Here is a 13,331-nt window from a genome sequence, read left to right on the forward strand (position 1 = left end):
TGGCGCTGGGGGCAGCCATGAGCCCAGAGAGCTTGTCGCTCTCCTGCCTCGCTTGCACCGGCGACAAATCATCGGGCAGAGTTGGATCCACGTCAAACCCTAATCGCCTCCGGTGCCGCCAGCGTTTTTTAGGGTTTGGGGAAAACTTTCTGTGTAATTTGCGATTCTTCTGTTACTGACTTACCGCTAGTACTACCACTTTATGAATGTCAGAGAGGCAATAGCATCTACAACCAATTGGACCTCTTAATCCCGTCTCAAACGCCCAGCCAGGCTGCCTGGTCACTGTCTGGTCACGATTTTTTGACCCAGACAGGCCTCTCAAACGGCCCTCAAACGTATGGACTGACCGGCGCCCTATATCCGACCCAAATATGGGGCGCTCGGGCATGCCCGGGCACGCCCACCACGTCGGACTTGACTCATGCTAGCCCACCCGACCCCACTTATATTCGTCGCCATCCTCTCGCCAGACCAAACCCTAGCCACTTCACTCCACTCCCTTTCACCCCATCCACTACCCGAGCTCACCTTCGGTGGTTTGCGACCTTCTCCACCATGGCAGATAGCAGATCGGACTCCGACCAGTCCGGATCCGTCGACTGGGGTGTCGTCCCATGTGGGTTGGAGGAGGCAATGGCAGTCCGCATTGCCGACCGACGGACGCATCCGTCCGTCGCGACGCCATAGCGTCGATTCACCGGGTGTCTCGGTTCCTCTGGTGCTGGATCCCCGCGTTCCCGACCGGAACATCTCTCCTTCCCCATCACCGATCAGGCAGAGTATGAGTCCCACCGGGAACGGGCGGCCCGCCGTGGGAAGGAGAGGGTAAGGGCCGTCGAGGCCCGTATCGCGACAGAAATGGCGGAGGCGGCTGATGTGGTGGCGCAGGCGTACACAGAGAAGGAAGCCATCCACGTCCACATTGTGAAGAAACAGCAGCGGAGGAACACGCGCGCCCTCGCCCGTGAGCAGAATCGGGCGGTCCGTGCCATGGCCAGACTTCCACCAAAGGAGGAGAAGGAGGACAACGACGGCGACGAGCAGATCCGGCTCGACCCGTACTGCGTCTTCGACCAGTACTTCCGCGAGAAGGACGACAAGGGCAGCCGTGGATGAACTCCACCATAGCAAAACATGCCATATTTGGTAGTCAGATGGCATGTTTAGTGTAATGTGATGGAGTAGCCGACGATGCGTGTGCATCGACGTAGTTGCATGAGTTTGTATGAATTTGAGATATGATAATTGAGGTGTCTGGATGTGGATTGTATTTTTTGAGAAGTGCCCGGTCAGTTCTCGTGTGGAATGTTAGGGGCCTTAACACGCCGGCTAGGAGGACGGCCATCTCGCAGTTTGTAGCTACGGCCAAACCATCTGTCGTAGGTTTCGAGGAATCCAAACTAGAAGTTGTATCTCTTGACATCGTTCGTCACTGCATGGGTAAGAGCATCTGCAACCGGCTTGTTAAGGCCCCTGACATTCCACATGAGCACTGACCTAACAAACCAAGTCCGGTTGTAGATGCTCTAAGAGCATCTACAACCGGGCAACTAAACCCCCTCATACGGTCGAACTCTAGCGGGTCTTAAATGTCCGGACTAACTAACACCTCTTATATCTGATTCAAATGTAGGGCGAATATAGAAAGGCACGGACGTGTCCATCATGTCAGACTGAAGGCTGGGTCCCATACAGAATTGCCTGAAAACCCAACAGCCTGAATGGATCTTCTCCGGTGGGGTTGTGAACGCCGCGTGGCGTTGCTCCGGCTTGTCGCCCGAGGACAAAGTCCGGCTATAACCTGAAGGAGTCGTCGTTTTCTCCATCTCCGTCGGCTGCATACCTCTCCCATGCCAGCATCCCGATCTTGCTCGACACTAACCCGGAACAATACCAGGCCTTCTTCTACTGTAACGCAACGTCGTTCGTGGCATATTCTGTCTGTAAGAAGGTCTACCTATCCTATTTCCTGCTATCAAAGTTGTCCTAAGCTAGACCCAAGCCCCAGCTCATGAGGCAGTAACGTACTGATCACAGAATTTAGGGTCCATTTTAAACGAAATTTCACTGAAACAGTTCAATCTGGACAGTGAAAAAAGAGAAACAAATCATCGCAGACGGGCCAAAACACTAGCACTTAGCAACATAGGCGTGCTAGAGTCCCTAATAATTTGTTTCCAACTTCAAATCATTGCCAAAAAAGCCAAATATGATAAGCATCACGCAAAGGGTGCAGCTATGTCTCACTATTTGCCGGTAGTGCACCGGCCTAGTACTCACATGTTTTTTTTACTTTTGTTTATATTTTAAAATACATACAGTATATTGCAAAAAGACTAATTTATTACTCCCTCTGTAAACTAATATAAGAGCGTTTAGATTACTATTTTAGTGATCTAAACGCTCTTATATTAGTTTACGGAGGGAGTATTATACAATGTAAAAAAATCGTTAGTGTAATTCAAAACAAATTTGTACCCTTCAAAAATGTGTATGTTACATTTTAAAATTGTTATACAATGTAAAAAAGATTGTTTGTGTAATTCAAAACAAATGCGTACCATTGAAAGATGTGTATGTTACATTTTAAAAATGTATACTCCCTCCGTCCCAAAATTCTTGTCTAAGATTTGTCTAGATACAGATGTATCTAATACTAAAATGTGACTTGATACATCCGTATTTAGACAAATTCAAGACAAGAATTTTGGGACGGAGGGAGTACAATGCAAAGGAGAATGTCCGTGTAATTCAAAACAAATTTGTGCCAATAAAAAATGTGTACGTTAGATTTTAAAAAATGTTCATACATTTCAGAAATATGTTATGACATTTCAACAAAAGAATTTATACAATGTAAAAATGTTAGCATAGTTTAAAGAAAATGTTTCATATCATAAAAAAATGATTGAACGTGTTTGCAAAATGTTTAGCACGCACCCCAAAAAGGTTTGAAAATATATATTTGGAAAAATGTAATCGTGTATTTGGAAAATATTAAATGTGTATAGTATTTTTTTAGTTGTATACGAAAAATTTGTTATCTATGGAAAAAAGTAGACAATATAAATATCTTTTAAAAAAAATGCTAATCATGTGTTTGGGAAATGGGAAATGTGAGTAAAAAATGTTCCTGGTGCATACGAAGTATGTACAGTGTGTATGAAAAATTAGACATGTGTTGAAAAAAAATAGGAAAACCCAAAGAAAGCTGGTGAAAAGTGAAGAAAGAAACAATGAAACCCGAAAAAAAGAAAAAAAAAGGAAAGGAACTAGGTAAGAACGTTAGAAAACCGATAAAAAAATAGAGGAAAAACCTTGCATGCCAGCTACAGTACTAGACCAGCCCAGTATGCTTGCAGATAAGCTTTTGCTCTAGGAGAAGACCTGGCTCTTACCAAGATTAGAGTTGCTTCAGATTGCTTCGAGCTGGTAAAAGATCTACACATGAAAAACAACAGAGGATATTATTGCATGATTCTTCGTGAGATCAAGGCAAGCAAGTTAAAGTTTTTGGCATGTGAAATATGCCATGAGCAGCGCACATGTAATGAGGAGGCTCACATATTAGCTAGAATGGCGACCTCGCTTGAGGTTGGCTGGCATGTTTGGTTATCTAACCCTCCCGCCAATATTTGTATTCCGTTGAACCTTAAAGTTTGAATAATGTGTGTTGTTCCTTAAAAAAAAACTTAGGTCTCTCAATGGGCGAGAAATATGGGAGCAGCTTTGTCTGGCTTATAGCGAGACACAAGCCCGTCTTGCCTCAGGCGTCGCTGGTAACGTGCCGTGCAAGTTGCTTAATCCATTTTTGTTAATTTTTCTTCTCTGTTTTTCTATCTGTTAGTTTTTTTTTGTTAACATAAGGTTCCCGTTTCACCTCTCTTTCCACCTCCCTTCGTCCAACCTTCCCCATATAATAATCAATCACCTTAATTTACTTACCTTCTGAATCAGTTTCACTTTAATTTACTTACCAAACTTCTAATCAAAATATAAGACAAATCATCGGCACAATTTGATAAACATTTATTTACAAAACCACATATTATAGGCAGGTAAATTATTTATGATTAAAATATAAGGTAAATCACACACATAATTTGATGAACATTTATTTCCACAGTCGCATATTATGAGTAGGTAAACCACAAGCTAACGTACTAGACTATTTATATCCCGTTGCAACGCACGGGCATTGTTCTAATTTTTTAAAAACAGTGCTAAAATAATTTTAATGTAACTTAAAAAATGTTGATAGCATTCCAAAAAGTGTTGTGACTTTTAAAAACGTCATGTGTTTCAAAAATAATGTACATAACATTTTAAAAACGTTCATACAATGTTTAAAAATGTTTGTGTAAATAAAATTTTGTGTAGCATTAAAAAATACGATAAAACTTAAGAAATGTTCACACATTTCAGAAACATGTTCATGATATGTTAGAAAAATGTTTATAAAATGTACAAAAATGGCCGCGCTGTTTAAAAAAGTTTGAGCAATGTACATAATGTCCGCGCAGTTTATACAATGTACAAAAATGTTCATTTGTGTTTTCATTGTACTGACTTTTGTTTTACTTAATATAAGTATTAAATCTAGGATATCCTTTTGGCGTGTTTTCTTCAAAAGTTGGTGTCTCTGCAGGAAAACAATCGGTCCACACCGTATTTTCACCCCTCACTATTTAGCTTTAGGTTAGGCCTTAGTACATTAGATTTTTGGGTCGTTCATCTTCCCGGCTTCGGCGGCAGCGATGTCGCCGCTGAATAAAGAAGCTTCATATCCCTTCCCGACGAGGCGATTGGTCTATGGTTGGGAATGGATTTGGAAACCAGTCTATTCAAGTAAGGATGGCGTGATGGTGGCAGCATCCTCATGGTGGACTTGTACCCTTGGGCTCCGCCGTTATGACGACGTTTGCTCCAGCGCTTGCGTGGGGCTTGGGAGATAGTCCAGGAGCAGTTGCATATTGTGGTATGCATTGGCGGCATCTGGAAGATGGTGTATCATGTGTTGATTTCATGGTTTGTGGCTGGCAGGTATGGCTTCCTTCTTTGACATCTTAGTCATTCGGGGGTGTCAGTTCTAGAGTTCGATGGCGTGTCCGGTGTGTTGCCCGAGCTGATCCGTTCAACGATAATGACCTCGCTTTTGTGAGCCATCTTGGAGGTCCGCAAAGCTGCATATGAGCGATGGAGCCGCGCCGAGCTCGGGTGATGAGGTGATCTGTCATCTTTTTTCCTTTGGTGGCTACTGTGGTGGTGCCGAAGGCAGGTGACGGACGTTGGTGTCAAGCTCAAGGGATTTTACAGTTCTAATTATAATTTTTCTTCTGACTGTTGTTCCCTTGCGTAAAAACTAGCGTTCAACTTCCTTTTCAGTTTTGTCAGGTCAATGAGTATTTTGCTTGTACTATGGTCCTTATGATATAAATAAGACATGTATTACTATGCAAATTTCGAGTAAAAAACGTATTACTGCCATGCAAAAAGTCTACACAATTGAACAACTGAATTGAATTACTACTAAAATTTTATATAGTTCATATACGAGCCAAATCAAATCAAACATAATTTGTAGATCGCATAGGAAGCACATAGGCATAAGGTGTACAATATAAAACAGGCACAAATTTCCTGATTAGCAGCACTGCAAATCAAGGGAATTATCAGGAAAAAGGCAAATCAAGGGAATTATCAGGAAAAAATGCAAATCAAAGGAACATAAACAAGTAGTAAACTAATTAGTTACACACGGGTGACCGTTACGGTTGCGGCTGATTGATCATCATCATCATTGCTTGCTCCCAAGCAATTTAACACCTTTTCCTTCTTTCCAGAAAAGTACTTCCACACCGTGAGCTCCTCGGCCTTCCCTCGCACTTCGTCGAATGACAGCAGGATGTAGATCGTGATGAAGGCGACCACTGCGGCCACGAGTGCGATGACGTACGCAGACGTCTCCCAGTCCCTGCAGCTGCCGGCGGCGTAGGCACCCAGCAGGCCGAGCAGGTCAAGCACCATGACGGTCTGCAGGCTATGCATCGCCCACGGCGGAGCGAAGCGCTCGTTGAGGGTGTATTGCAGTGCCAGCATGATGACCACGATGGAGGCCACGAACGATGTCGCGTTGCAGTAGAAGAAGGCCTGGTACCGTTGCGGGTTGGTGTCGAGTAGGATCGGGTTGCCGGCATGGGACAGGTATGCAGCCGACGGCGGTGGTGAAAGCGACGGCGACGGCAACGGGGAGGACGCCATATCATCGTCGCCCCACGTGCCGCCGGGAGGCGCGAGACCCGCCTGGTAGGTCACGCTCGCCGCGAGGATGCCGAGCAGCATCAGGGACTTGCGCAGTTGGTATCGTTCTTGTTGACGCCAGTCGCCTTCGTCCTCGCCGCCCGCCCCCGTCGGTGCCGACGACGGCGACAGCTGCTCGAGCAGCCCCTTCAGGCATATCCTCTGTGACAAATGTGGGGAGTCGGCGTACAGGTAAAACAGGATCTGCAGGACGAGGAACGCGACCACCGCGGCCACGAGCGCGAAGACATAGATTGAGGTGCGCAGCAGCCGGCAGCTACCGGCAGCGTAGGCACCCATGAGGCCGAGCAGCCCGACGATGATGCAGACGTGGAGAGCGTTGCTCTGGATGCTCTTCTTGTATAGTTTCGGGTTCATCAGGATGAGAATGACGGCGAGGGACACCATGAAGCCCGTCGCGTTGCAGTAGAAGAACACCTCATACCTGCTCCCGTAGTGGTCGAGGAGAACCGGGTCGCCGGCGATTAGCGATCTTTCGCCCTTGCTCTCTGTCTCTGGCCAGAACCCGCCGGGAGGGTTTAGTCCGGTCTGGTAGGTGACGGTGGCGGCCAGGATGGCGAGCTGCAGCAAGAACTTACGCCTCCTCTCGAGCGCTTTTTCTTCAATACGCTTCCTCTCGGACTCGGAGGCCGGAGAATGAGTTGGTTCTCCTCCTTGCCGCCACGACAGATGGAGCAACGCGTGTACAACATTACCCCACATTCTTCGCAACCACCGTGTGGGCGCGCTCTCCTTGCCTCCAACCGCGAACGCCACGACTTTGGTGATGATGTAGACAAAGACGGTGACGGCCAGGGCGGACACGTAGATGGTGGTGGTGTTATCCCGGCAGCTCCCGGCGACGTAGGCGCCCATAAGGCCGAACAGGTCCAGTATCATGACCGTGTTGAGCGCGAAGCGCCCGGCGGCGCTCAGCTCCTTGCTCTGCACGATGATGATGACGACCACCGACGCCACGAACGCCGCCGTGTTGCAGTGGTAGAACACCTTGTACCTCGTGGGGTGCATGTCCTGGAGAACCGGGTTCCCCGCGGTGTGATCCGGATCAAGGTTTTGGTTACCGAATGAGGTAATTTTACCGAGGGGGACTGATAAATGTGGTTACCACGGTTACCGAGAAATACCGACAAATACCGAGAATATTTCGAGCGAATTTTATAGTTGAATTTTGAATTCAAATAAGAAAATGAACGAATATTCAAACCAGAGACCTCTCAAAACAGGAACTAGGTTGCTACCAACATGCCATATCCAACTTTCATTGCATTAATTAGACCCTACATACCTTACTGTAAATCGAGTGTTTAAATTCAAAAATTTCAAAAAAATGGTATTTTTTGCTCGGTATGACGATTTACCGAGGGGCACGGAAATACGTGGTAACCATGAGAAATCTTGAAATTTCGACTGGTAACCAAAACCTTGATCCGGATGCCCTTCCGGCCAGACGCCGCCCGGCGGACTCAGCCCTGCCTGGTAAGTCACCGTCGCCGCCAACGTGGCCATCAGCAGAACCAGCGACCGCGACTGCTCCAGCTTCTCTTCCTGCCCATCATGGACGGGGGTTGTCCTCCTTTCACTTTACAATCCAAATGACATGAATTAGCTCAACTAGTTATGGAAAAAAAATTATGGAAACGAAGCTGGCGGAGTGTGTCTGAGCTTGATTACGTGGTTATCCGAGATATCCGGCATCCCCTGAACACCGGCACCAGCACAATGTAGAGGAGCACGACGCCGACGAGGGACACGACGTACACAGTCGTGGTGGGCCGCCTGCAGCTCCCGGCGGCGTAGGCGGCCATGAGGCCCAGCAGCTCCACCATGACGCACACAAACAGCGCGTGGTACCGGGTGAGGTGGTCGCTCAGCGTCCTGCTCATGAGCAGCATGATGATGGCGAGGGAGGCGACGAAGGAGTTGGCATTGCCGTAGAAGAATGCGTGGTAGCGGATCTTGTAGCGCCCGTCGTGCAGCAGCGGCGCGCCGGCGTGGTGCTCGGCCACGCTCTCGCTCCAGAAGCCTCCCGGAGGCGCCAGGCCCGCGGCGTACGTCAGCGGCGTCGCGAAGGTGGCGAGCAGCAGCAGCATCTTGCGCCGCTCTTTGAGGTTAAGGTTCTCTACCGTGATCGAGAAAGGTCCGGAGTCCGGCGACTCCTTGCAGAGTCTCTCCACGCCGACGAGGATGGCGACGCAGGCGAAGACGAGGGCGAAGAGCGCGGAGACGTAGATGGAGGCGACCACGTCGCGGCAGCTCCCCGCGGAGAAGGCGGCCATGAGGGCGAGCAGGTCGAGCAGCATGGCGATCTGGAGCACGGCGAGGCCGGCTCGGTTGCCGCTGATGCGGCGGTCCAGCAGGAACATGATGACGACCAGGGACGAGACGAAGGCGGCGGCGTTGCAGTAGAAGAAGGCATTGTACCTGCGCGAGTAGGTGGACACGAGCACCGGGTCGCCGACGCGGTTCGGGTAGACCGCCGCATCCGGGGACACCGGCGCTCGCGCCCGCGGGTGGACGGCGCCGACGTGCCGCTCTGGGGCGTAGTTGTCCTCGGACCACACGCCGCCCGGCGGGTTGAGCCCGGCGCCGTAGGTGACGCTGGCGACCAGTGTGGCCAGCAGCAGCAGGTACTTGCGCCACTTCCACAGGAACTCCAGGTCTTGCTGCCGTTCCTCCTTGGTCGCCGTCATGATTCTAGGCTGGGAAGACATTATGTATACTGCACTGGCTGTGCACAATCTGATCAGAGCAGCATGTACAATACATGTATTTTATAGTGCTCTGCTCCGGTAGTCCGGCCGCCGTGTGCTGCTCTACGTGTGCATGTGGGATGGTATCATGCATGCATGGCGATTGAGTGCCCGTCGGTGTGTCGTCTTTTGGAAACGAATCACTGAAAGGCACACGTTGCTTACACATCGTACCTAATAATATATTCACGTATCACGGTAGCATCTAAGTCTTGGTAGTAGATACTCTCCCTATATGGACTTGTGCGTGATTTTTGGACTCCTTGTAGGCTTTTTTGCAAACGTTGCAGAGTTGTTGAGAGCCGTCTGATCTGAGAATCCGACGGCCCAAAATCTTGTATCATGATAGCACCTAAAGATTGGTAGCAGTAGATATTTTCCCATATATTCACTGCTCAATGAGTATTCGCTCTTAACGCAATGCTCCATGCCTCCCTTCTCATGCACAAGGAATCCCTGGTATAAAGCTCAACCCGGTAATCACTTTGGTCCCCGCGAAGTCTTTTTTTAGCGATATTTGCTGCCTCACGGGGCTAGCGACCAGGAACCCCTTTTTTTTTTGGAAAGGCCTTCAGGCTAGCTTTATTAACTTAAATAAATGCTTACATCGTTCGCAAGTAAAACCGAAATAAAGCTAGGGGGAGTCCAACCACAAAGCTGGCTGATCCTCCCGACCACTTTGAGCTAGCCTATGAGGAACCAAATTGCATTCTCTATTACAGTGCTGAAAAAAGACCTTTCCGAAATCTAAACACGAAGAACGACATTCCTCCGGTATGGGTTCTGCCACCATAGCTTGTCCAGAGTTGTTCGCCATCGCCTCCACCACTGTGACATTGTCCGTTCGAGCTACAAGTATCTGTGCACCAATGGTTTGGGCTAGCTTTAGCCCCTCCAATAGCGCAGCTGCTTCAGCTGTTACAACATCCGCCACATGATCAAGTTTAGCTGTGGATGCCGCAATAAAGTAGCCCAGGTGGTCTCTGATCACAGCACCACAAGAGCCAGTATGATCCTTCAGAAAAGAAGCATCCGTATTCAAGACCAGTTGTCCGGTTAGCGGTCTCAGCCATCTGTTGATTTTTGGCAAGGAGACCTAGCGACCAGGAACCCTAGCCGTCGCGGCCAAGAGATGCAACCCTTCGGCACCGTCTTTCGGCCGAAAAAGTTTTTCTACCGGAACCGGTAGCTATCGGCACAGCTCCAGCCAATCACCTCGCACCACCGCACGCGGTAGTTTATGTCATGAAAAAGTCCAATTTAAACCTTGAACTTATATTTGTCAGGCGGAATGAACCCCCAAGTCGAAATCCCGGTCGATTGCACCCTGAACTATGCAACCCCGGTCTAAATTGAACCCTAACATCGTGTAAACTGGGATTCGTTTGATGGGCTGACCCATTTTAATTTTTTTGTTCAAAAAAAATTCTGAAGGGCTCACACCCCACTCCTGGCTGGACCGGCCCACTTAAGTTTTATTTAGTTAAAAACAAAAAACAATTGTGCACGGGGTGGCTCCCTTTTTCTTCTTTCTTCTTTTTATTTTTTATTTTCCTTTTTTATTAAATTCGTTAATCTTTTTTGAAAATGGTGAACTTTTTTTATAATACTTCATGCAGTGCAGCAAAACCAGTGGATGTGTATGAGAAAATAGAAATAAAATATATTGAGGGAACGTAATTTTCTGGTCATGTAATTTCGTCCCTATTTTTTCGTCCCTACTGTATAAAGAATTATTTTTTCCTTTTCATTTGAGGTGCTTCCTATGTATAAAATAACCTGCGTACTTCACAATGTTTCTGGAAATCCGTGATTTTTAATTAAAAAAATCCATTTAATTGTTTTCAAAATTGTTGAACTTTTTCTAAATCCGTTATTATTTTTTCAAAATTCGTAAAAGAAATTCTCACTTTTTTTTTATTTTCGCAAACTTTTCCGTGCGTGGAGAGCGAGATGGGCCGGACTGGGCTGGCCCAGTCTTTTCCCGCGTGCAACTCGCAGCGCAGCCCAATCCCGGTCACAACAACAATCCCGGTTTGGCAAACGAGCCCAGAGTTCTTTTCAGACCGGGATTGCATAGTTCAGGGTGCAATCGACAAGGATTTCAATTTGAGGGTTCGTTTCGCCGAACCTCTATAAATTCAGGGTTCAAAATAAACTTTTTCCGTTTATATCACATGCAGTATAACACTGTTTGCTCATATTCACTAAATGTTGGTACTTCATCACTCCAGCCCACCACCTGATGTCATCCACATGCATGCACGGCAAGAATGTGACAACTCTCATCTCTCTTCCCTTACACAATAAATTCATACTTTTATTTCACCTTTGCTATTTTAACTCATTCATATCTTTTAAACCATAATTTTATTATTGAATTTTTTTATATATATTTGAACTCATGGCATTTAGACCTTTAAAACAAGATTAATCTTGAATATATTCCAAACACGTTTAAATTTCAATGTTTCAATCGATTTATTTCACTTCAACTATTTCAGTCAGCTGAAATTCTGATTCCATTTATTTCATAAAATAATTTTGAATAATTTCAAGCAATTGTTTCAGAAAACAGATTCACAAATTATTTCACTCGGTTCAAGAATCCGGTTTCATTTTTTTCTTACAACCATTTCAATTATTTTAGACGTACTACACTTATTCAAAATACTATTTCATTTATTTCGGATAAGTCTTCACTATTTCAAAAAGAATTAGCTAATATATTTCAATAATTCCATAACTTATTTCACTTTTTCAAAATTCTTTTTGTAAAAACACTTTTGACACAAACTGATTTCACTACAAACCCTTCACTCCTTTTCAAAAACACATGTTTCGCTCATTCCAAAAAAATAATTTCACAAAAAATGAAAACGCATTTCACTCAATGATCTTGTTCTAAACAGCTCCAAACATCGTATTCACTTCAACTATTTCAAAAAATAGATTCACAAAAAAATTCACTCAATTCAAGAATCCAGTTTCAATTTTTCTAAAAACATTTCAAAAAAATTTAGACGTATTTCACTTTTTCCAAAAACCTTTTCACTTTTTTGGATAAGACACCACTATTTCAGAAAAAATGACTTTATACATTTCAATAATTACATAACATATTTCACCTTTTCAAAAACACTCTCAAATTTTCACTCTTATGAAAGAAACTGATTTGACTAAAATCCTTCACTCCTTTTAAAAAACACAAGTTTCACTCGTTCCAAAAAGTTAATTTCACTAAAATTGAAAACCGATTTCAATTGAATTGAAACATTTTTTTTGAAATGTATCAAAATTGGTCTTATTATAGAGGGCTTGAGGCTAGGAATTCAAATATATAAAAAGTTTCAAAAATGAGTTTATGGTTTAAAATATATCAATGATTTTAATGAGCAAAGATGAAATAAAAGGGTACATTTAGTGTGTAAGGGAAGAGAGAGACTCTCACGGAACCAGATCCTCTAACATTGTGAAAGGAAAGTCACGGTACTACAGTGTTTGTCTAGTGTAAAATGAAGAAAGAAAGTTAGTGACTGTTAGTAGGTAGTTAGTAGGTTGTTTACTGCTGGTATTTACTGTAGATATAAATAATTTTAAAATTAACTTTATTTCACCATCAATTTGTTTGTATGTAATTACTATAAATGCACATGGTAGATCATCAATTTGCAAATTAATTTAAATCATTTTAGCCATAATCATATGGATAGAAAGAAGGAAAGTTAGGGTAATATAGCTTCTCTAACTTTCCTTCTCCATGTTAGAGGATCCGGTCACGACTCTGACAACTTTTCTGCCATGCATGCATTGTGGTGTCCAGGAGCCTATATGGTCTCATATAGGCTTAGTACGACAACAACTCATAATTAATTGGTGGACCCCGCATGAATCATGGTGCATGTGTGGATGATGATGCTTCACCGGTAGCTCCCCTGTCCGGTAAAAGTGACTTTGCGGTCTTTCGGTGGCTACCCTCCGCTGGCAACCTCTTAGTCATAGGTGGTGAGAGGAGTCGCCGGATCCCGCGTGTGCGAATTGTTTTCCCTTTAGGTTCTAGGGCCCTAGTAAGCTTAGTTATTTGAATCGTCCTACATCGACGATAGCGACGATGATGCCGAATAACGAAGCTTCGGATTCTTCACCGGCGAGGTGATCATCTCTATGGTCGGTGATGGATTTAGGACCTAGTCTGTTCAAGCGGGGGTATCGTGATGGCGGCATCATCCTTGTGGTGGACATGTGTCCTCAGAAGTC

The 13,331-nt window shown here is 45.4% G+C and overlaps 1 pseudogene; it reads right to left on the reverse strand.

The window, feature by feature from the left end:
- Positions 1–5,647: 5,647 nt before the first annotated feature.
- LOC123157598 (uncharacterized) lies at positions 5,648–9,014 on the reverse strand (annotated as a pseudogene).
- Between the last annotated feature and the right edge of the window lie 4,317 nt (positions 9,015–13,331).

Source organism: Triticum aestivum, chromosome 7B (genome assembly GCF_018294505.1).
Source record: "Triticum aestivum cultivar Chinese Spring chromosome 7B, IWGSC CS RefSeq v2.1, whole genome shotgun sequence".
NCBI lineage: Eukaryota > Viridiplantae > Streptophyta > Magnoliopsida > Poales > Poaceae > Triticum > Triticum aestivum.